The 22,132-nt window shown below is 42.2% G+C and overlaps 1 long non-coding RNA gene across 1 annotated transcript in view; it reads right to left on the bottom strand.

The window, feature by feature from the left end:
- LOC128328397 (uncharacterized) overlaps window positions 1-15,830 on the bottom strand; it is a 32,440-nt gene extending 16,610 nt beyond the window's left edge. Inside the window, exon 1 of the long non-coding RNA XR_008309187.1 lies at window positions 15,731-15,830. This is a non-coding gene — a long non-coding RNA (uncharacterized LOC128328397). The remainder of the gene's footprint in view (window positions 1-15,730) is intronic.
- Window positions 15,831-22,132: the final 6,302 nt, after the last annotated feature.

Below are 22,132 nucleotides of genomic sequence, written 5' to 3'. Positions count from 1 at the left end.
TAGAGTTATGAACACATTATGTTAACACATTCTAAATCTACATTTATTCACACCTTCTAAAATGTAGAATGTAGGTAGGAAGTGTACTACTGTATGTACATTAAATACACATATAGTACACTTCCTATTGTATCCTACATTCCAAATTAGTTTTAAAATCAATGCAGTCATTCACACAACACAAGTACATGCATCGTGACACCTGCACATACATGCAACATAATGAGGTCATTCACATGACCGGGCAGGGTGGACATGGGGAAGGTGTCACTTCACTCACCTTCCCCCAGATGATCAGCAAATGTTACTGGGAGTGCCATCCGTGCTCCCACATGGTCCAATCTGGGAGAGCCAGGACGCCGCATCCCAGCCCCCAGGCAGCCCTGGATTAACCACAAGGAAAAACAAGCATGTGCTTAGGGCATCAAGGGAAAGGGGGCACCACAGAGTTTTCCTTCTAGCTATCATGCCCTTTCACTGAAGATAAGAACAGCCCTGCTGGATCAGTCCGAAGGCCCATCTAGTCCAGCATCCTGTTTCACACAGTGGCCCACCAGATGCCACCGGGAAGCCTACAGGCAGGAGTTGAGGGCATGCCCTCTCTCCTGCTGTTGCTCCCCTGCAACTGGTACTCAGAGGCATCCTGCCTTTGAGGCTGGAGGTGGCCTACACGCCTCCAACTAGTAGCTAATGATAGACCTCTCCTCCATGAAGTTATCCAAACCCTTCTTAAAGCCATCGAGGTTGTTGGCTGTCACCACATCCTGTGGCAGAGAGTTCCACAAGTGGAGCATGCGTTGTGTGAAAAAGTACTTCCTTTTGTTGTCCCTAGGTTTCCTGGCAATCGATTTCATGGGATGACCCCTGGTTCTAGTGTTATGGCAGAGGGAGAAGAATTTCTCTCTATCCACTTTGTCCACCCCATGCATGATTTTGTAGACCTCTATCATGTCTCCCCGCAGTCGCCTTTTTTCTAAACTAAAAAGCCCCAGGTGTTGTAGTCTTGCCTCATAAGAAAGGTGCTCTAGGACAGCACATCATCTTGGTTCATTCATTCATTCATTCATTCATTCGATTTCTATACCGCCCTTCCAAAAATGGCTCAGGGCGGTTTACACAAAGATATAACAAAGATGGAACCCTGTCCCCGAAGGGCTCACAATCTAAAAAGAAACATAAGATAGACACCAGCAACAGTCACTGGAGGTACTGTGCTGGGGGTGGACAGGGCCAGTTGTTCTCCCCCTGCTAAATAAAGAGAAACACCACATTAAAAGGTGCCTCTTTGCCAAGTTAACAGTGGTAGCCCTCTTCTGCACCTTTTCCAGTCCTACAATGTCCTTTTTAAGATGATGTGACCAGAATTGTACGCAGTACTTCAGGTGTGGCCGCACCATCATTTTGTATAAGGGCATTATAATATTCGCTGTTTTATTTTCAATCCTTTTCCTAATGATCCCTAGCATGGAATTGGCCTTTTTCACAGCTGCTGCACATTGGAAGGGGCCAAGGGGGGGCACCATTGTTGGGCTGTGCTTAGGGCATCAGTTGCCCTTAATCCGGCCCTGCCCCCAGGTATCCTACCCGGAGATTGAGGAGTGGGATTCTGAGCATGGTGCATTGGAGGATTCCTCCAAGGGGAACAGGCACTCTAGGTGCTTGTCTGTGTCTCCTCAAGCTGAATGCAGCTTGAGGAGACACATGAGCAGGAAGCCCAGGTTAACGGAGCGCTTGTTCCCATAACCCCAACTAGGAGCCAGGCTTAAAATCCAGGCTAGGCAGTGCTGCCCTGCCAGGATCAGGCTTGATCCTGGTAGTTCTCACATGCAGCCTAACCCAGGCTGGCTTCCCTAGCCTGGGTTAGGCTGTGCATGAGAACAGCCTTAATGTCTGAATAGGGTTAAAAGTTCAACATATGTACATTGTACACTTTCTCTGTGCACCTTGTATTTGAAGGTTGTTATACCCAGGTTCCCTTTTTAAATGATCTCTCAAAGGGCTGAATGCATGCTTCAGGAGCATGTAGAAGAGAAGCAGTTCAGATGACCCCCCCCCCCCACCGCCCCAATGTGATTAGGGCAAGGTCCCCTTTGCAACAGAAGTAGGGAAAGATGTGTGCTCTCACATCATGCACACGTCTTGACTGTGTGTAGTCAGGCCAGTGGATGAAGTATCATCCCATCTGACTCAAACACATGTGCATAGGCATCTGTAAGCATGAACAGCATAATGTCTGAACAGGACTAACATCACTTTATTATCATAAAGCCACCTAATGGCGCAGCAAGGAAGGAACTTGCCTAGGGAGCAAGAGGTTGCTGGTTCGAATCGCTGCTGGTATGTTTACCAGACTATGTGAAAAACACCTATATCAGGCAGCAGCGATATAGGAAGATGCTGAAAGGCCTAATCTCATACTGCGCGGGACATGGCTATAGGAAACCCCTCCTGTATTCTACCAGCCACCACCACAGGGCTCTGTGGTCACCAGGAGTCGACACCGACTCAACAGCACAAATTTATCATTAAATTTACATATAGCATCAATATAGATAAAGAACACCTCCCTATGTGCTCACCTTTTGTTTATATTTAAGATGGGAGCATTAATGTGAAATATGTATTTTTCTTTCATTAGTCTAATATGCGAGACAAATTTCACCTCCTAGGGGAACTGTACTTTGACTGTTCTGCCCCCGCCCAATATTTTTTGCTGCTGCCACCACTGAATTTAAATAAAAAATACTTGTCAGCTGGTGTGCTCACTCGTCGTTATGTTCCAAGACACCATAAGTGGAAAAGGTATCTCTTACGATTTAAAAAGACACCACATGCATAGGTAGTCTAATGAAAGACATTCTCCATATCACTGATTTGTAGTATCTTGAACTTCAGTTCTGTACAATGCACAACTGATGCAGATATCTGGACACCTGATATTGCTGGTAAGAGTTTAGGTGCATCTTGGTAGGCCAGCTCTTGAAGAACATTAGAAAGGTAGAACAGTATTCAAGTAGTTAGCCCTTGAATGTATGACTTAATAGTTACACCAATGGACCTTTTGGAATCCTTCACTTTCTTTTAAAGCTATATGCCTTCTTAACACACACAAGCTACCGAGAAATACCATATGATCAAAACATGTTTGACAAGTCAAAAATGATTTAATGGCTTGTAAATAATTATTTGTTATTGTTGTTACTAAAATGTCTACAGCTTTTATTTTATTTAAGACATGGAACTATTTTCATATGAGGCCATTTGCAACCTTAATGTTAACAAGTATACTTTTGCTGCAAATGTTGCTATATTTCCAACCAGAGTACAGAGACATTTCCTCTGTCCTAGTAGTTTGAGAACAATACTTTAGAGCTGCTTTGAAGGAATGACAGCTTGATTATTGCTAATCAACTTCAATCAGAGATATTACTCTATTGTGCACCTCTGATCATTATGTTTCTTGCTGGAATGTGAAAATAAGGATAATTTTCTGGGTCCATCAATCATTATCCAATGAGACGATAAGAGCACATGCAAATCTATACTTATATCAGGGCAAGATCAACCTTTTACTCATTACAAATGATTTCTGTTGGGCAGGTCTTGACTTGAGATAGATGATGGTTTCAGTTGATGGAGCAGCCAGAAAGCTTCTTCATTTAATCTCTCTCTGCTTCTTCCCAAAAGGGCATAATGGTTATGATTATATGTATAAGAAAATTAGAAAAGCAAGATTACATTGAAAGGACCAGATTAAAAAATTGTCTCATGTTGGTCCTTAAGTTCATCAGATTCGAAGTCTTATTTGTTGCATTATATACCACATTTGTGTTGGAGACGGAGTTCCAGTGCTTCGACCTTTCGCACCAACTATCCTCATCACCACTAGGGGCATTGGGAGTAGAGGTAGTTAATGAGGGTCTCCTTACCTGTCCCTTCTTGCTTCTACTCTATGACCCCCGCCTTGACTCCTCAGGTACTACTTCCTGTAGTGAGTCAGTCCTCTTCCTTTCCTCCCAGAGAGAAGATGGAAACATCTCTCTCCCTACCTATTCATTATGCAGCTGATAGATAGGATAGGTCCTTCCTATCTCAAATGTACTTCACCAATAAATCAATTTAATTCACACTCTCCAGCGATCTCCATGCATGTTTCTTAAATAGCTGCAACAACTAAACTCTGCACTCCGTAACTGGAGTGGTAGCTTCCTTGGTGCTTTGCAAAATAATCACAAAACTCCAACAATTTGTATTTACATACTGTCGTCTTGACCAAGGCACTCGGGACGGTTTACAATATTAAAGCAAACATGTTATAGGAGGTTTAAAAAGAATTATTGTCTCAGGCAGGTGCCAACCCCTTCACGAGCTCATGGCGTTTCCTTCCTGGCCCGGGCTTCTCCTGTCTTGCTTCCCTTCAGTATCACATATTTTCCAGTAGTACCAGAAAAGAGGGGACAGAAGTTCCCAAACGGTCCTCTCAAACCAGTGATTGTTTCTTCTGATCTGATGGCATCAACTCCTGGGCCTCGGTTTCCCCTCTTCTGCCTTCTTCTCAGGGCACACAGGTCAAGTAGTGGTGGGGAGACTGCCCTAACAGTCCTCTCAGTCCAGTGGTGGTCTCTTTGGCAGAGGTGCACCGAGGTAAGTTGGGAGCCTGGACCTAAAGGCCTTTGGAGGCCCCCCACCTCCCCTGGAAATTAAGCATCATTATGCTCTGCTGGGCAACTGCACCACCCAGGGCAGACTAAAGAGGATTTGGGTGGGGGCAGGGACTGTGAAGGCCCTGGACTTTGGCCCCAAAGTCCAGGGGTAAGAGCACCTCTGCTCTTCAGTATCTGATGGCCTTTGCTCCTTGGCATGAACTTCTCTTCTGTCTCCTCCTCAGACCATTCAAATTTTCCCTGAGGAGGTGTGGGAGGCACTCTTCCAACAGTCCTCTCAGGCCAGTGGTCACCTCTTCAGTATCTGATGACCTGGGCTCAAATTCTGCCATCCTCTTGGGGCACAAAGGTCTTAAGTTGTCCCACTGCAGGAGGGGCAGTTCTACAGGTGTGGATGCTTCGGTGCCTTTTCTTCCTTCCCCTCATGGCACTGGGTAGACTACTTTATAAACAGCATGATGCAAGTTGGTGATTGATAGCAAATACATTACAATGGCAGGAAAAATGGCAAAAAATCAATTTAATTACATGATGTACTTGTTATGTGAAGAACCCTCAGAATCAATATTAAAGTGAGGTTTTATGTTTCAACATGAGAACATTTATTTTTATTAATTATATCTGCATACCACCCCAACTCACATCTCTGGGTAGTTTACAACAAACAGAAAAATGCTTACTGTTCTGCAATCCTGATGTTACTATAGGGTACAGCTAATGTTTCCTCTTTTTCACCAATCAAACACCTATATTTTCAGGGACAATTAGCTATGCTACCCTATCTGGGCTGCACAGGCATAGTAATGTAGGACGTAAAATTTCTCCATCTCAGAAGTTGCTGTAGTGGTATTCCTGCCTGTACCCAGCAGACATGTTACACTTAAAATTATGCATAATTTAAGTGGATAGAGCGAAGTTTTTGTCCCTCACTTGTAATACTAACTCAGAAGCTAACATCCTGACCAAAGCTGCATGTGTGCTTTGAACAACAGCATGCAAGCAGTGCTAGTCCCCATATTTCTGAAGTGTAGGTTTTCTTGTACATTGGAGCTTGCATTTTGGAGCGCTTCCCATGCTCTAAATATGCTCTGTCCAGAGGTTGCCGGTTCAAATCCCGGCCGCTATGTTTCCCAAACGGAAAATACTGAAAGGCATCATCTCATACTGCACGGGAGATGGCAATGGTAAATCCCTCCTGTATTCTACCAAAGACAACCACAGGACTCTGTGGTCACCAGGAGTCGACATAGACTTGACAGCACACTTTTCCTTACAGCAGAAACATGTCCCCAAGGGCTTTGGTCAGGATGTTAGCTTCTGAGTTAGTATTATTCCAGCAGCATCACTTACCCATGGTCAGAGCCCAGAATCTCATCAGCCATCTCCCTCTTCCATGACCTCTTCCAGAAAGGTAGTGCAGCAGTTGAGGCATCTGCACAGAGTGTGGGAGAGAGTTCCTAGCTTCCACGTTCATAGGTGCTGTATTATAAGACTAGATACTTTTTTTTAAAAGTAATTATTTCTGTGGGGACTATGATTGGATTATCAAAAGAGGGCCTTTGGTCCCAGGCCCTGGATCCTTTAAATACCTAGCAACATCCCTGTGTGCTTCCAGAACACAGGGAGAGCTCCAAAATATTTGCACTTCAGAAACACGGCAACTAGCATTGCTTGCTGTTTGGAGCACACATGCAGAATGTCACTCAGTGTCATCAAATACAATTGACTGGCAGTTGATTTACAACACACCAAAGAAAGGACTTTGTTACACAAAGCAAAATAACTTCATTAAATTTGCTGCTCCAAGAAAGCTGGTGTAGTGTAGTGTAGTGATTAGAATGTCAGCCTAGGACTTGGGAAACTGACTCAGCCATGAAACTTCCTGGGTGACCTTGGGCCAGCGGCTAACATGATATGCAGCCTTATAAGGGCAGAGCAAGAGCTGCGTCCTCACAAGGGGCCTACAAGTGAGATGTGGGTGAGGCTTGTTTTGCAAGCACACTGCACAGGAAAGGGGAGGCAATTTTCACTCTTCCCCTCCTGACAAAAGTCTATTTCATTGCCATGAACATGTCCCCAAAATTGCCTCCCCACCCCACTTGCCACATGCTGAACGTGTAATCCAAGCCTTGCCCACACCTACTTTAGGCTACTTGTGAGGACAAAGTTCTTGCTCCATATCATGTCAGCCACTCACTCTCTCACACTATAATAATCCCTTTTTAAAGCCATCTAAGTTAGTGGCGTTCCCCACCTCTTTCTTAGCTTACGAAGTTGTTGTGAGCATAAAAGGGAGGGAATATGTACTCTACTGTGAGTTTCTTGCAAGAAGGGCAGGATAAAAATGTCAAAAAATAAATCAAGAGGTGGTGTGAATGGCCATAGTGTCTTCAAACACAGTGTATCACTACAATGCCTTTGAGCTTCTCGGAGGTAGTATCCTTTTGGCCACTGTGGGAAGCAAGATGCTGGGCTACATAGACCTTTGGTCTGATCCAGTAGGGTTCTTCTGATGTTTTTCTGCACATTGCTCATGTGAGTTGACACCTCCCACATGAGCTGGGGAAACAGATAAAATAAGTGGCAGGCTGTATCATCATGTTGCTGTGTGATGTTATTTATGGGGGGAAAGATCAACATTCTTTGCTTTTATCAGTAGTGCTAGTGAGTAGCAACAGTGTGAGGTAATGCTCGGCCAAATGGCCACAGTATTACCAGATAGAGAAGTGTGCCTGGCAGCCAGTGTTGTTATTGTTGTCGTTCTTCTAATGCTGCGTCATGATCCTTATTCCAAACCAGCTATTTATAACCTTCCTGCACTGTGTAAATAAAGCTGCAGCCTTTTCCTTCTGATGAGATGAAATCCAGCTCCATTTAAGAAAAATGGGGAGGAAATGGGAGCTTGTCTTTGCTGATGCTTACTGTTAGCCCACCATGTCCTGTTATGCAAGACAAGCGGGAATTTCTAAGAGCAATCATTTTTAGTGTTAGTGCACCCTCATTGTCCTCTACATATCCAACTCCTCCTTTGAGTGCCAAGAAGTTGCCTAGAAGCACACACATAACCCTGCCATGGCTTGTAATTGTAGTAGAATCACAACTTTGGTTCTTGGTCTATGCCAAGTAGTTATCTCAGTGAACCTAGGCTGTGGTTCAATGAGGCAAAGCATTCCCTGTCCTTCCTTTGCTGTGCTCCCATCTTGTGGTTCTAGAAATGGAAATGTGATTCCATTTTCCTGGTTCAAGGGCCTTGAAATTAGCTTCCAAATTTCCGTGAGAAGCTACTGATGAAGCATGGTTCATCTGCTATGTGCATAAACAAAGTTGAGAGAGACAGCAGCAATCTCTTCTGAACTCAGATGCTCCAGTACATTCACAGAGCTCCCCCTCTTGGGAGGGGGAGTCTTCCACATTTATTTCAGTGACAGTACATTTGCACATTCTTTGTGGACATGTATTGGATTCCCTCAATTGAAATGAATAGTTTCCTGAATGGACAAATCATCCATCTGATCAGACAGTGACCTCCGGGCAGGGTCAAATGAGTAAAGAGAAGTGAGCTGAAACTGTGAGTCTAATGAAATTCATGGCATGTTTCCCCATGATTTCAATAGATATGTAATTACACTTGGTTTAAAGCATTTTTCCTCATAGTTTCTTTTAAAATTTAAAGTATTCACTTTTAGTAGAAGTGGTTTTCTTAGTCATATGTTTTATGAAAAGTGGCCATATTTAGTCTTCAATTTTCATACCAGTTTGGGATCTCTTTCTGTGTGGTCTAGACATTTTGCAATTTAGTTTTGTCTAACCCAGATTTTCCCACTGTTATACATTTAAATCATGCTGAATAATACACACTAGCTTTTCCACTCTCTCCTAAACCTCTTTGTTGTTTATAATTTACCAACTAAAATCATAAAAGTCACTGGAGCCCATTTTGAATTTCTCTTCACTCTTTGGCGGTCTAGTCTTTCTGAGTAAACCAACTTCTCAAGAGGGAAAGAGGGCTTAAAAAATAGAATATGCAGATAATCACTCATAATGGTTGACTTCACAGCTGGGAAAACCATTACATTGCTTTGGAAAGTTTATATAAGAGAACCAAGAAAATGTGTTATTTCTGTTGAAGGACCCCATTCATCTCAATCTTTGGGGTTTTTTTTTTGCAACTTTATCTAACCTAAGTGAAATTTTCCATCATTGTTGCACAGTGGGTGGCTACAGATGACCATTTATCCCATGACTGGTTGCAAGTTTACTGCAGTACACGTATAACTTCATGGGAAGCCAGTTATTTTTATTGTCTTGCTACATGAGGAGGAGAATTTTTGATTTGAGCGATACCAATTGTTCCATCTCATGACAGAATGCTACAGAAAGTGTGCATCAGGTGCACACAATTCCCATGTTATACATAAGAAACCTTTGACTCACCCCCCCACACACACACAGAGCCAGGATTAAGTGAAGGATGAACACCAAACAGAGGCACAAACTATATGTTACCTTAAACCAGTCATTAACTGACAGGATTAAAGCAGGAGGTAGACCGGAAGTAGCCCTTTTAAGCCACAGAACAGCCAGGGCAGGAGGAGCCCAGTTCAGCATAGGCATGTAGTGTGTCATGGTGATGCGATTAACATTTCTCCCCTCCACCCTGTTCACCCTCCCAAGGCAGCTCTTTGCCCCTATTTCCACAAACTGCACACCAGGGGCGTAACTGTAATAGGGCAAGAGGAGACAGTTATCTGGGGGCCCATTGCCTTGGGGCAGCCCCCCAGAGGCAAGTCACATGACTGACTCCCCCAGCTACGCACCCGCCCGGGCTTCCTTCAGTTGTATTCATCCTCCGAAATTGATGTGAGTGTTAAGATCTGGAGTTACCAGAACAGCATGTCTTTCTCTAGTACCATTAAATGACTTGCATCGTCCACAATTTACATAACCTTCTTAAAAATAATTTAGGATGATGTTCTATTGTGGCACATAGGGGAGATATTATATATCTCCTAATTTTTTACTATGCTTTTTGTTACCACTATTCAGCCTCATTTAAGATTTCTTTACTCCATGAGCTGAGCTTCAGTGAGTGGCCCCCCCCCCATTTTAAAATCTTGTCTCTGGGCCCACTCCAACCTTGCTACGCCCCTGCTGCACGTCCCTTCTTGTATTGTGCGACACATTTCAGCTTTCTTTCTAGCTGTCCCTCATTATCCTATGATTCTTACATCTGAAGTTGTGTGGGGTGATACCTGCATTAACTTCCAGACATCTCATAAATTGGTTGTCTGCTGCTGCACGAGGAATTCCAGATTGGAAGACTTACGGTTTCGTAGCTCAACTGTGGTATGTTTGAGGAAAGGTTGGGAAGTTGGACAAGTGGGGCTGCGAACCAGCCAGAAACAAAATGGTGTGGCTGGTTTTGATATGGAATGCCCTCCACAAAAGAATCCACCTGATGCCAACTTTGATATCTTTCAAGTGCCAGGAAAAGACATAAAAATTCCCTGGCCTTGCAACATATTTTGGCTGCCTTTAACCATCTCTTTTATTGCTCCGCTGGATTGTATTATTCTGTTCTGCTTCTTCTGTTGCAACACCACATTTTGTTTTTGGTGGGGTTTTTTTTGTTTTTTTTGTTTTGCATTTGACGATTTTTCTATGTGAGCTGCCCTTGAGGTCTTTGACTGAAAGGCAGTACACACATTTCTCGGATAGACCCACAACTTTTGTGCTGGGCTAAACCCCTAGACCTGTCAAAAGTTACTGACCTCCAACTTCTAGACATGCAGGAAAACCTCATACACAGAACCACTATTCGCACTTCCGCGTATTTGTGGGTGTTTAACTGACATCCAGTTTCATTATCTGTGGATATGAAAGGTTTAAAATCCACATACGCTGATGGGATTTGAGCTGTTGGTGACTGACCAGGAGAGGGATCTTGGGGTTGTGGTGGACAGCTCGTTGAAAGTGTCGACTCAATCTGCGGCAGCTGTGGAAAAGGCCAGTTCCATGCTGGGAATCATTAGGAAAGAAACGGAAAATAAAACAGCTAATATTATAATGCCCTTATACAAAATGATGGTGCGGCCACACCTGGAGTACTGCGTACAATTCTGGTCACATCACCACATCTAAAAAAGGACATTGTAGACATTGTTTTGTGTCTCATTTCTTCTCTAAGAGGATTTTTCAGCACTTTGGTGGCGTTTTGTGGTTTGGGGGGCATTCCTGGGCACATATAGACCCCACAGAGCATGGTAAAGTAAACAATTTCAATAATTTTAGCCTTTTCTCTTTTTTTGCTGGTTTTTTAACCTTTGTTTGGTCAATTCTGGAACCTAAACCACCCCACCCGCTCCCATTTCCCATAGGCATAATACCTCATTACAGTTTCGTTACTTGTGGTAGTAGGTGAGGAACGGAACCCCCATTGGTAATGAGATATACTTGTACCAAATGCCACTGGCCTCTGCTCAGAACTACGAAAAACGTTGGGGTCCATCTCCTGCTTCCTAATAGATCCACTCTGGGTTTTCCACATGTCAGATCTTACACTCCCACCACTGCCCCACAGTGGCTAGTCCTACAAGTTTTCATAAACCCATAATATTTTTGAAATCCTTTGCTCTCAGAATCCAAAGCCTCTTAAACCAGAGGCAGGTCTCAGAAAATCCACTATTCTGGAATGAGTGAAAAATGATGCCTGACAAGAAAAAAGTCCTGACAAGTAATGTACCAATATGGCACAAGGAACCATCTGACAATTAATATTTTTGTCTGGCTGGTGAACTGAGACAACATTTATTGACCCCTGGCCACATACACTTATATTCCTGTCAGGAGAAGAAGGTAGCACAGTGGTGTATCTAGGGTAGGGCAGGCAGGGCACGTGCCCCGGGCGCCACTTGAAGGGGGCGCCATTTTTTAAAATTAAAAAAAAGTTTTAAGTGGCCACCAAAACCAAAATGGCCACCTCACATGCTCAAATGGCCTCTGCCAGGCCTCACAGAGGCCATTTAGCAATAGCAATAGCACTTACATTTATATACCGCTCTATAGCCGAAGCTCTCTAAGCAGTTTACAATGATTTAGCATATTGCCCCCAACATTCTGGGTACTCATTTTATCGATCTTGGAAGGATGGAAGGCTGAGTCAACCTTGAGCCCCTGGTCAGGATCGAACTTGTAACCTTCTGGTTACAGGGCGGCAGTTTTACCACTGCGCCACCAGGGGCTCATTTGTGCCACCACTGCGCCACCAGGGGCTCATTTGAGCATGTGTGGTGGCCATTTTGTTTTCAGTGACCATTTTTTAAAAGATTTTTTTTAAAAAATGGCCATCACACATGCTCAAATGGTCCCTGCAAGGCCCTAGAGGCTAGCAAGGGGAGGCTAGCAAGGGGAGGGGGTACCTTTGTATACCCCCTACACATGACCTTTAGGAAGCCCACCAAAGGGGCTACAGGTAATTTTTTTAAAAAAAACAATATAATATAAATCACTGTACACATATTTAGTTTGGCACTATGTACAGAGAATCAGGGCTTGTGAATACTGAGATGAGGTTTATGAGCTAGGATTGTATTCATTTGCTCTTACTTTGCTTCTTGTGATAAGTGAGTTAAATGTGATGTCTTAATAATATGGCTGTTAATGGTGAGTTTATCTTTGAATCAGTGTGAAATCCTTAGTATTAAGGCCCACTGGGAGTTTCTTGCTCTCTTTCTCTCATTTTAACTGTCTTTCTGAAAGACTAGAATATATTCCAAGCAGTGACAGTTTACACTGCATATCCTTTAGTTATTTTCAGAGTATGGGAAAAGTCAGATTCTCCATTTATTTTTAAAACTCATGTAATAGTGATGCTACAATGCATAGTAGAGAATTAGACAGGCACTTCTGTTTAGTTTTCCAAGTATACCTCCACATAGTATTTGGGTATTTCATGAGCCCCAGCAAACTGAAATTTGTAGTTTTCCAGCATTTTTTGGTCTGGCTGCATCCATTGCTAAATAGTTTTTGAAATATTAAAAGATTAATGAGCTTGACTTGTATTTTTCAGCTGATATTATGGTAAAGTTATCTGAAAGATGGGTGTCAGATGTTTGGACAGGGGGCGCAATTTCAGTGCTTGCCCTAGGTGTTATTCACCCTAGATACGCCTCTGAGGTAGCATTTCTTTTCCATCTATAGTCCAGTGCCCTTTTCTCCAGGTGCTGATGCTGAACCCATCAAGCAAAACCAGATGAAGTCACACCTCTCAGCCTCACACCACTTCTCTTTGGGATTGTACCTTATATAAAGTTATATATAAAGTTGGGTATTTTATTTCCCTGCTGGTCACCCATGAGACAGTTAACTCATTTGAATGTGCTCATGCACCATTTACACAAACCAAGCCCAACTACAGCTTTGTGTGCCATGAACACACAGATAAAACATTACCTAGAAACCAAATTTACATTTTTCTCCTCTGACTGAAGCCCAACGGATATAGCTTTTTCTTCCCTGACACTACATACATTATAGATTCAACTGTCAAAAATGCCCTTGTAATCACGGGCTGAATATTATAAAGTCAATCCCTAAAATGTGTATCCAAAGCTCTTACAGTCCTGCAAAGTATTTTATGCCACCCATTCCCACTTTATGGTAGAGGTAGCTGGCCTGAAGATTTCTCTCATCTCCTTGGACTATTTATTTAACACATTTTTATATTATCCCATGTGTAAGTCCCTGGGCAGTTCACAATAATGTATCTTTATTTTAAAGCAATTCATCAATGCTATTTTGATGCTTAAAAACCCCCTCAAAAATAATTCTTGCAGTCAATTTCAATCAAAATATTATCCAAGAGACTGGGCAATACTAAATGGTGAGTCACCAGTAGTGAAATGGTAGAAACAGATGAACAGTCATCCTTCCTCTTTGGAGTTTAGCAAATGCTGCTGCATCCGCTAATTGGGCATTTGTTTTGTTTAGTACATTTAGAACAGAGAGGCTCTCTAGACCAAAAGCTCATTACGTGATAAAACTGTTCCTGAATTGCAGCACTTCAAACTGCAAATGAGAATCGCGTAACTGAATTATCTCCCTCCCCCTCCCCCCCCGCCCGGAAACTCCTATGCACAGACTTGGCTGCAGTGCTTCTCAACTAGTTTTCTTATATGAAGTGAGCTGCTTTATATAGGGGGGTCATTCAGACCTGCAACTGAGTTCCTTGTATAGCAAGCTTCTATACATTCATTGTGCCCAACATGTCCATATAAACCTGAGTTTAACATACTTCTGTTTATCAGAACATGCAAGTGATTTGGATGGTCCACAGCACATTGGATAAGTCAGTTTGCATATTACTGTGTCCCAACTGATCATGCTGTAATTGATTCCAAAAGTGTAAGATGGGAATTGTATCTGTCTTAATGACTTTAGTTCTTAAGGCATGTGCATAGTGTGACTAACCGAAAGCTTTAAATTTTATGGTTTCTAGATTATTCAATCTCTCCTGAACCTCTATCAAGAAATGCAGCCATGCCTCCTTTCCTGTTCTTGTGTTTTTTCTTGTGTAGGTGTCAGTCTTCTAAGCACGTACATTAATTTCCTTTCCCACATCTAAACCCAAGGCATTTGTTATTTATGTAGGATGCAAATAGATTCCATTCTCATAGTGACTTTTTAATATACCCTGTGATGGGAAAGCCAGGATGAAACTTGATGCATAGAATTAAAATATAATCATCCCACAGATGATCATGACAAATCCTATAAATGCACAAGACTGAGAAAGATAAAAAATGAGATCTACAGCCAAGGAGGTAACGATTCAAAAGACAATGATTTGTTTCTTGCCTTCTAGTGGATTACTGTAACATTGAAGAGGACCTAAGTGGGTTCAACCCAATGTACAAAAAGACCCAATAAGAACCCACCACCATATAACAGTCTAAAAACATGAATTTAAAAAAAAGCATGGAGCATTAAAAAAATCTATCTAATTTATGAATGATAGAAGTATGCAATACCACCAAATACCATGAAGTAAAAAGGTAATAAAGAATATTTAATAAACACTCTAACACTTTAATGTGGACAATGTATTAAAAAAATGTTAAAACACATAATAGGAAACAAATATAGAGCAACAGATTCGTAAAGTGAGAATTAACAATCTGCCTTGCTGCCAAGAACAACAAAATAAATATACAACTTACAAGACAGTCTTCCACAAGTCAACCTTCTAGGTATCTGGAAGTCCAATATGAATAGGAGGATCTAGTCATCCTTCAGTCAGAGGGAGATGTAAATTCTCTATCTTATGGGGCACTGACAGCAATTGCAGGTTATCTATAGGGAATGTCCTTCCTTTTCTACCATAGCCAAAACATGTTTCAGCCTATAATGGGAGTTCCTCAGTGGTATTATTATAAAGGAATTGTTGTGATTCCCTAAGTTGCAGCTATGCTCTCATGTGGAGCCAGATGTTTGATTTCCAGTTACTAAAATTTTTAACTTTCTCTATAAAATATAGTACATAATCTGAATATATATAACTGGTCCTATCCACCCCCAGCACAGTACCTCCAGTGACTGTTGCTGGTGTGTCTTGTGTTTCTTTTTAGATTATGAGCCCTTTGGGACAGGGAGCCATCTTATTTTTTATTTATTATTTCTCTATGTAAGCTGCTTTGGAAAATTTTGTTGAAAAGCAGTATATATAAATATTTGTTGTTGTATATATGAGAAGTTCAGCTACTGCATAAACATGACCTACCGATGCTATCCCACAATACAAACAAGCATAAAACATGCATGTTTATAACTTCTGGATTTTTGACACAACTTCATTCAGAAATGCCCGCTCTTCCTCTCTCCACAAGTTAATAACAAGATACACAAAGTACTAGAAAATATAATACACATAATATTAGACAAGCATTCATCCATCCATATTGTAATTATGTCTTTAAAAAAAATTCAACATACTAGCTGTTCCATACTTATATAGATATGTCAAATACCCCCATAACAGCTCTCTATGAATACAGGCAATTTGAACTCACTTGCTATAGATTTAGATATCTTGCCAGCATAGCCATTTGTTTATATACTCTAGTGTCAATGGCATAGTTCCACCCTAGAAGGAGAAGGTTTAAATACTTGGGAAACAGCTATAACCTCACTTGTGACTTAGAGGTCTTTATCCAATTGCACTTCTTCCTTAGGACCTAATTCTGGTACAACTTAGTTCCCTCCTAAAAAGCTTGTCCATCAAAGGTGGGATAAAACCTAAAGCATATGAAGAATGCTGAGAAGTTGTCCCAGCACAACCCTTGATGCCATGCTATCCAAAAACAATGGACAGAGACATTAATTATGAAGCAACCCCCCAATTAATATCTTCATTAAGTCCAAAGGGGGTCCACGTTTTTAAAGTATAAATCCAGAAAAGTTCCCTTCTCAATAGCCAGTTTTCAAGGGTTTTGCTCACAAATCTAGCACTTTCAATACACCAGAACTGTATATCATCTGGTCTATGGTCACGTTCCCAAAAATGTTTTGTTAATGGTGCTTGTATGATCTTCCTCCTAATACAACTTTTGTGCTCTATAATTCTTGTTGTAATGGGTCTGCTAGTTTTACCCACATATAGTAATGACTGAGAATGGGCATGTGATCACATAAATAACCCCCTTGGTTTGACAAATTTAAAAATCCCAAAGCTTGTATTCCCGCCCATTAGGTGGGCGTTCAAATGCAAGGAGTCTGAAAGGAGAGCTGGTCTGGAGAGGAGAGCTGGTCTTGTGGTAGCAAGTATGACTTGTCCCCATAGCTAAGCAGGGTCTGTCCTGGTTGCATCTGAATGGGAGACTTGATGTGTGAGCACTGCAAGATATTCCCCTCAGGGGATGGAGCCGCTCTGGGAAGAGCAGAAGGTTTCAAGTTCCCTCCTTGGCTTCTCCAAGATAGGGCTGAGAGAGATTTCTGCCTGCAACCTTGGAGAAGCTGCTGCCAGTTTGTGAAGACAACACTGAGCTATATAGACCAATGGTCTGACTATGGCAGTTTCCTATGTTCCTATGTTCCTATGACATAATTTAAACAGACGCTACAATTACCAACATGGAATTGGACTACTGGCATGTTCCCATGGTTATTATAACCAACCCTCAATTCTGATGGGTTATCCATTTTACTGTGTACTAAAAAGTCCTTTATATTTTTGCCTCATTTGTGCACAAACATATCCCTCAATAAATGCCAATGCTTTTTAATTATACATTCAACCTGATTAGAATGTGTCCCAAAAGTTATTGGGACAACTATTCTATCTGAAATCATTGAGGTATTGTTATTAGTCATTAGTAGGGTTTCCCTTCTAGTAGCCTTAGCCTTATAAAAAGCCTGCTTGATCACTTGAGGTATCATCTTTCCAATATTTGTCTCCTCAGAATCAGGGCCTGCTTCTTAAAGGATGAGAAAGTGTTGCATTTCTACATAAATGTAGCATTTGAGTACATGGTAAGTTGGCCTTTAAAGTCTTAGGGTGGAAGCTTTCATATTTAAGCAGGGGGTTCACATCCATTAACTTCCTATATACATCAGTACTGAGGTTGTCATTGATCTCACTGATTTCAATATCCAAGGAATACATCTTATCATGCCCATATGCTAATTGAAATTTTATGGTAGGGTGGATATTATTTAGAAAGGACTCAGAATTGTCTTCTGAGCCTGTCCAGATAATGAAAATATCATTCAAATATCTCTTCTACAGTCCAATAAATTGAACAAACATATTGTTTATTAGGATATGGGACTGCTCAAAGATGTCCATAAAGAGATTTGACAGCTCTGGGGCAAAGTGGCATCCCATCGCCACCCCCAATACCTGCCAATAAAACCAGTCTAAAAATTGAAAAAAGTTATATTTAAGAAATGCTGTGGGGGGACAAGAATAGATATTTTATCGAGCACAATTTCTCTAGTTTGTAATGCATCATCCTGCGGTATATTGGTGTAAAAAGAAACTACATCAACAGTGACCAAAAGGCAGTGAGACGAAGGTAACTTATCTCTTCCAAGGTGATTGAGAAAATCCATAGTGTCTCTAAGGTAAGTTGGTATATTGCTAACAAATGGTTTCAAGAATGATTCCAGGTATACAGCAATCGGTTCAAAGATGGATCCACACTCTGATACTATGGGTCTATCAGGAACTGGCATATTTTTTATGTATTTTAGGAAGGATATAAAAAACTGGTACTCTGGATTCTAATAAACATCCATAAGTATTTTTAGAAATATGCCCCAAAAGCACACCCTCATCTAGTATTTCCAAAATCTTAGTATATATCCAATTAGTGGGATCTTCAGAATTATATTTGTAGTGTGTTGAGTTGACTCTCAGCTGCCTCGATATAAACATCACTACTAGCCGACCCTGCACAGAGCATCTGTGCGCTCTTTGAGGCTGGCTGTTACCTCCCCCACACCTTCTGGAAGTGTGGCTGCCAGGACCCACTGCCGCTGCTGGCCTCCCTCCATGGCCAGCCCCCCTCCACAGCCGGGCCCACTGCTGCCAGCCTCCCTCCACAGCCAGACCCGCCGCTGGCCTCCCTCCGCCGGCCTCCCTCTGCGGCCGGGCCCACCACCGGCCTCCCTCTGTTAGCCAGACCTGCCGCTGCTGGCCTCCGTGGCAGGGCCCGCCACCGCCGCTGCTGGCCTCCGTGGATGGGCTGGCCACTGCTGCAGCAACCAATCCCCCTGGGTGCACCTCAGCCTATCAGGTGACTTTGCCACCCAGCCAATCAGCTGGGCGCCGGAACACACATTCCAAAGCCACACCCAGCCACTAAAATATATAGATTGTGAATCACTATGGCTCCTCCTTTATCTCCAGGTTTTATTACTATATCCTGCTGTTTTTGAAGATCATACAGAGCCTGACGCTCTATTCTAGTTAGATTGTGCCAAGTATCCAAATGTTCTTCCTCCAATTCTTGATTTTCTCTGGTTACTAGTTCCTGAAAAACTTTAATATAAGGATTACTAGAGGGGGGGATTAAAAGTGGATTTAGGTTTGAAAACAGGTTTTTGAGTAGAAACAGGGGATGTATAGTCCTTAAACAAATCAGCCAGTCTGGTCTTATGAAGCATGGCCTGCAATTCCACCATCGTATTAAACAAGCTATAACTAGGTGTAGGGACAAATGAAAGAACATAGGAATATAGGAAGCTGCCTTATACCGAGTCAGAATATTGGTCCATCTAGCTTAGTACTGTCTACACCAGGGATTCTCAATGTTGGGTCTGCAGATGTTATTGGACTTCAACTCCCATAATCCCCAGCCCCAGTGGCCTTTGGTTGGGGATTATAGGAGTTTAAGTCCAACAACATGTGGGGACCCAAGGTTGAGAACCCCTCATCTTCACAAACTGGCAGCGGCTTCTCCAAGATTACAGGCAGGAGTCTCTCTCAGCCAGGTCATAAGAACATAAGAACAGCCCTGCTGGATCAGGCCCAAGGCCTATCTAGGCCAGCATCCTGTATCACACAGTGGCCCACCAGATGCCTCTGGGAAGCCCACAATTAAGAGCTAAGGGCATGCTCTCTCTCTTGCTGTTGCTCCCATTGGAGATGCCAGGGAGGGAACTTGAACCTCAGATGCTCTTCCCAGAGTGGCTCCATCAATATCTTACAGTGCTCACACATGTCTCCCATTCAAATACAAACTAGGGCAGATCCTGCTTAGCTTGCTACCACAAGACCAACTCTCCTCCCATCAGACCAGCTCTCCTCCCATCAGACCAATAGCATGGGGTTTACATGATGAAAAATAACATTTCAGAAATCAGTATTGGCAATAATGGTCCAGTGGAAAGTAGAACCACCCCACATTACTTGTGTTCCAGGTTCACACATATGCGCCTATGTGCATGTATTCCTGTGCATCTGCATCACACATCACACAATATGAAGTTTCTACAGCCAGGTTACCATTACATATCCACTGAATTAGAGAAATGTTGAAAGAGTAGAGATCTAATTAATAGTCAATGTACTTCTTGCTTGGTGGTTTTTTGTTTTCTGGAGGTGTGTGTGTGTGGGTGAATGTGTCTTTAAAAGAGATATTTTTAAAGAGCTCCCTTTAATTAGGCTATCCATCTGTATGGGCTATTGATTTTGCCCTCTGACAAATTCCTAGGTAGGAGAAGATAATTGAGATCTCTTTATTTGAACCTGCTAGGCATAACTGGCTCCAAGGGGAACGAGGCAACATCAGTAAAATCCAACCTCTCGGCAAAGTCATGTTTTTTCTTTAAATTACAATTTGGAACCAATTAGGACATTGCAGGGATGGGTGCGGGGGGGGGGATCTCCTTTGGAAATAATCCCCTGAATTCATTTTTTAAGATTCAGAATGACACAAATTCTTGAGTAGCAAACTTTCAAGTTCTCAAGTTCTCTCATCAGCCTTGATGTTAAGCAAAGCCAAAAAAAAGAGAGAGAGAAGGTATTACCAGATTGTGGTGTTCAATTTCTTCTAACATAGTTACCTACAATTTCTTAAAGATATAGCACAGTCCAACGGTTACTAGTTAGAGCCAGCGTGGCATTGTGGTTAGAGTGCTGGATTAGGACCGGGGAGACCCGAGTTCAAATCCCCATTCAGCCAAGAAACTAGCTGTGTCACTTTGGGCCAGTCACTTCTCTCTCAGCCTAACCTACTTCACAGGGTTGTTGTGAAAGAGAAACTCAAGTATGTAGTACTCTGGGCTCCTTGGAGGAAGAGTGGGATATAAATGTAATAATAATAATAGTAGTAGTAGTAGTAGTAGTAGTTACTAGCAGATCATTATTTCCTTGTTGGCATTTTTTGTATATTTTTTTCGGTTAAGTGACGTTTCTTCCAGTAGCTTTGCTGTCTCCAGCCCTGGTTGCTCAACTGAAGATCCTGAGTCCTGTAGCCCACTTGCTACCAGATGTCCAGGGACTATAGCACCTGGCGCGGTCCTTGCTGACCCGGGCGATGACCGATCCGGTATAGATTTATTAAAGTTACGTCTCACCATATTGTTGATGGGAGAGGCACTCTTTGTACGGCTCCTCTGGTGAGACCTGTCCAGTATGGTTGGACTTCTGGCATAGCTCTCACCTTCATCAGAGCACACAAGCCCCACAACCACATCAAGGCAGTGCCTCACTGGGCCTACAAGAAAGAACAAGTCAAGAACCGAGCAGAAAAATGGAAAAATAAGCCACTGCATGGTCAATATTTACACAATATAAGTGGAAAATCAGACATCACCAAGACCAGGCAATGGCTTAAGAATGGCAACTTGAAGAAAGAAACAGAGGGTTTAATACTGGCTGCACAAGAACAGGCACTAAGAACAAATGCAATAAGAGCAAACGTCGAAAAATCCACAACAAACAGCAAGTGCCGCCTTTGTAAAGAAGCAGATGAAACAGTGGACCACCTGATCAGCTGTTGTAAGAAGATCGCTCAGACTGACTACAAACAAAGGCATGACAAGGTAGCAGGGATGATACACTGGAACATCTGCAAAAAATACAAGCTACCTGTAGCCAAACATTGGTGGGACCATAAAATTGAAAAAGTTGAAGAGAATGAAGATGTAAAAATATTATGGGACTTCCGACTACAAACAGACAAACATCTGCCACACAATACACCAGATATCACTGTAGTCGAGAAGAAAGAAAAACAAGTCAAAATAATCGACATAGCAATACCAGGGGATAGCAGAATAGAAGAAAAAGAAATAGAAAAAATCACCAAATACAAAGATCTACAAATTGAAATTGAAAGGCTGTGGCAGAAAAAGACCAAAATAATCCCAGTGGTCATTGGCGCCCTGGGTGCAGTTCCAAAAGACCTTGAAGCGCACCTCAACACCATAGGGGCCACAGAAATCACCATCAGCCAATTACAAAAAGCAGCTTTACTGGGAACAGCCTATATTCTGCGACGATATCTATAACAGCAACAACATTGACAATAAAATTCTGGCATCCCAGGTCCTTGGGAAGGACTCGATGTCTGGATAAAACAAACCAGTCAATAACACCTGTCTGACTGTGTAAAATAATAATAATAGTTACTAGATTTAATACAGATATCAGTAGGGTTGCCGGGTCCAGATGGTGAAAATAGCTAAATCTGTCACCAAAAAAGTTGAAGTAGTTGGTGTCATTCACTTTAAAAATCTCTTAAAAGTCTGTACTTTGTGTAGAAATTTGCATAAAACTTGCATATGCCAATTGGCACAATCAATAAATCAATATCTTTATTGTGGTACTTGAGTACATCTCAGCATTATAATACAAAGTTAACGTTCAGTGCAGTTGGTACAGTCTGTCAGATGTCACAGTTGCATTTAGGTAATTGGCATATGCTTTGCTGCACAAACTGCAAGAATGTAAGAATATAAAACAG

Source organism: Hemicordylus capensis, chromosome 5, assembly GCF_027244095.1.
Source record: "Hemicordylus capensis ecotype Gifberg chromosome 5, rHemCap1.1.pri, whole genome shotgun sequence".
In the NCBI taxonomy this organism is placed as follows: Eukaryota; Metazoa; Chordata; class Lepidosauria; order Squamata; family Cordylidae; genus Hemicordylus; species Hemicordylus capensis.
This window is presented reverse-complemented; position numbering and strand designations above follow the sequence as displayed.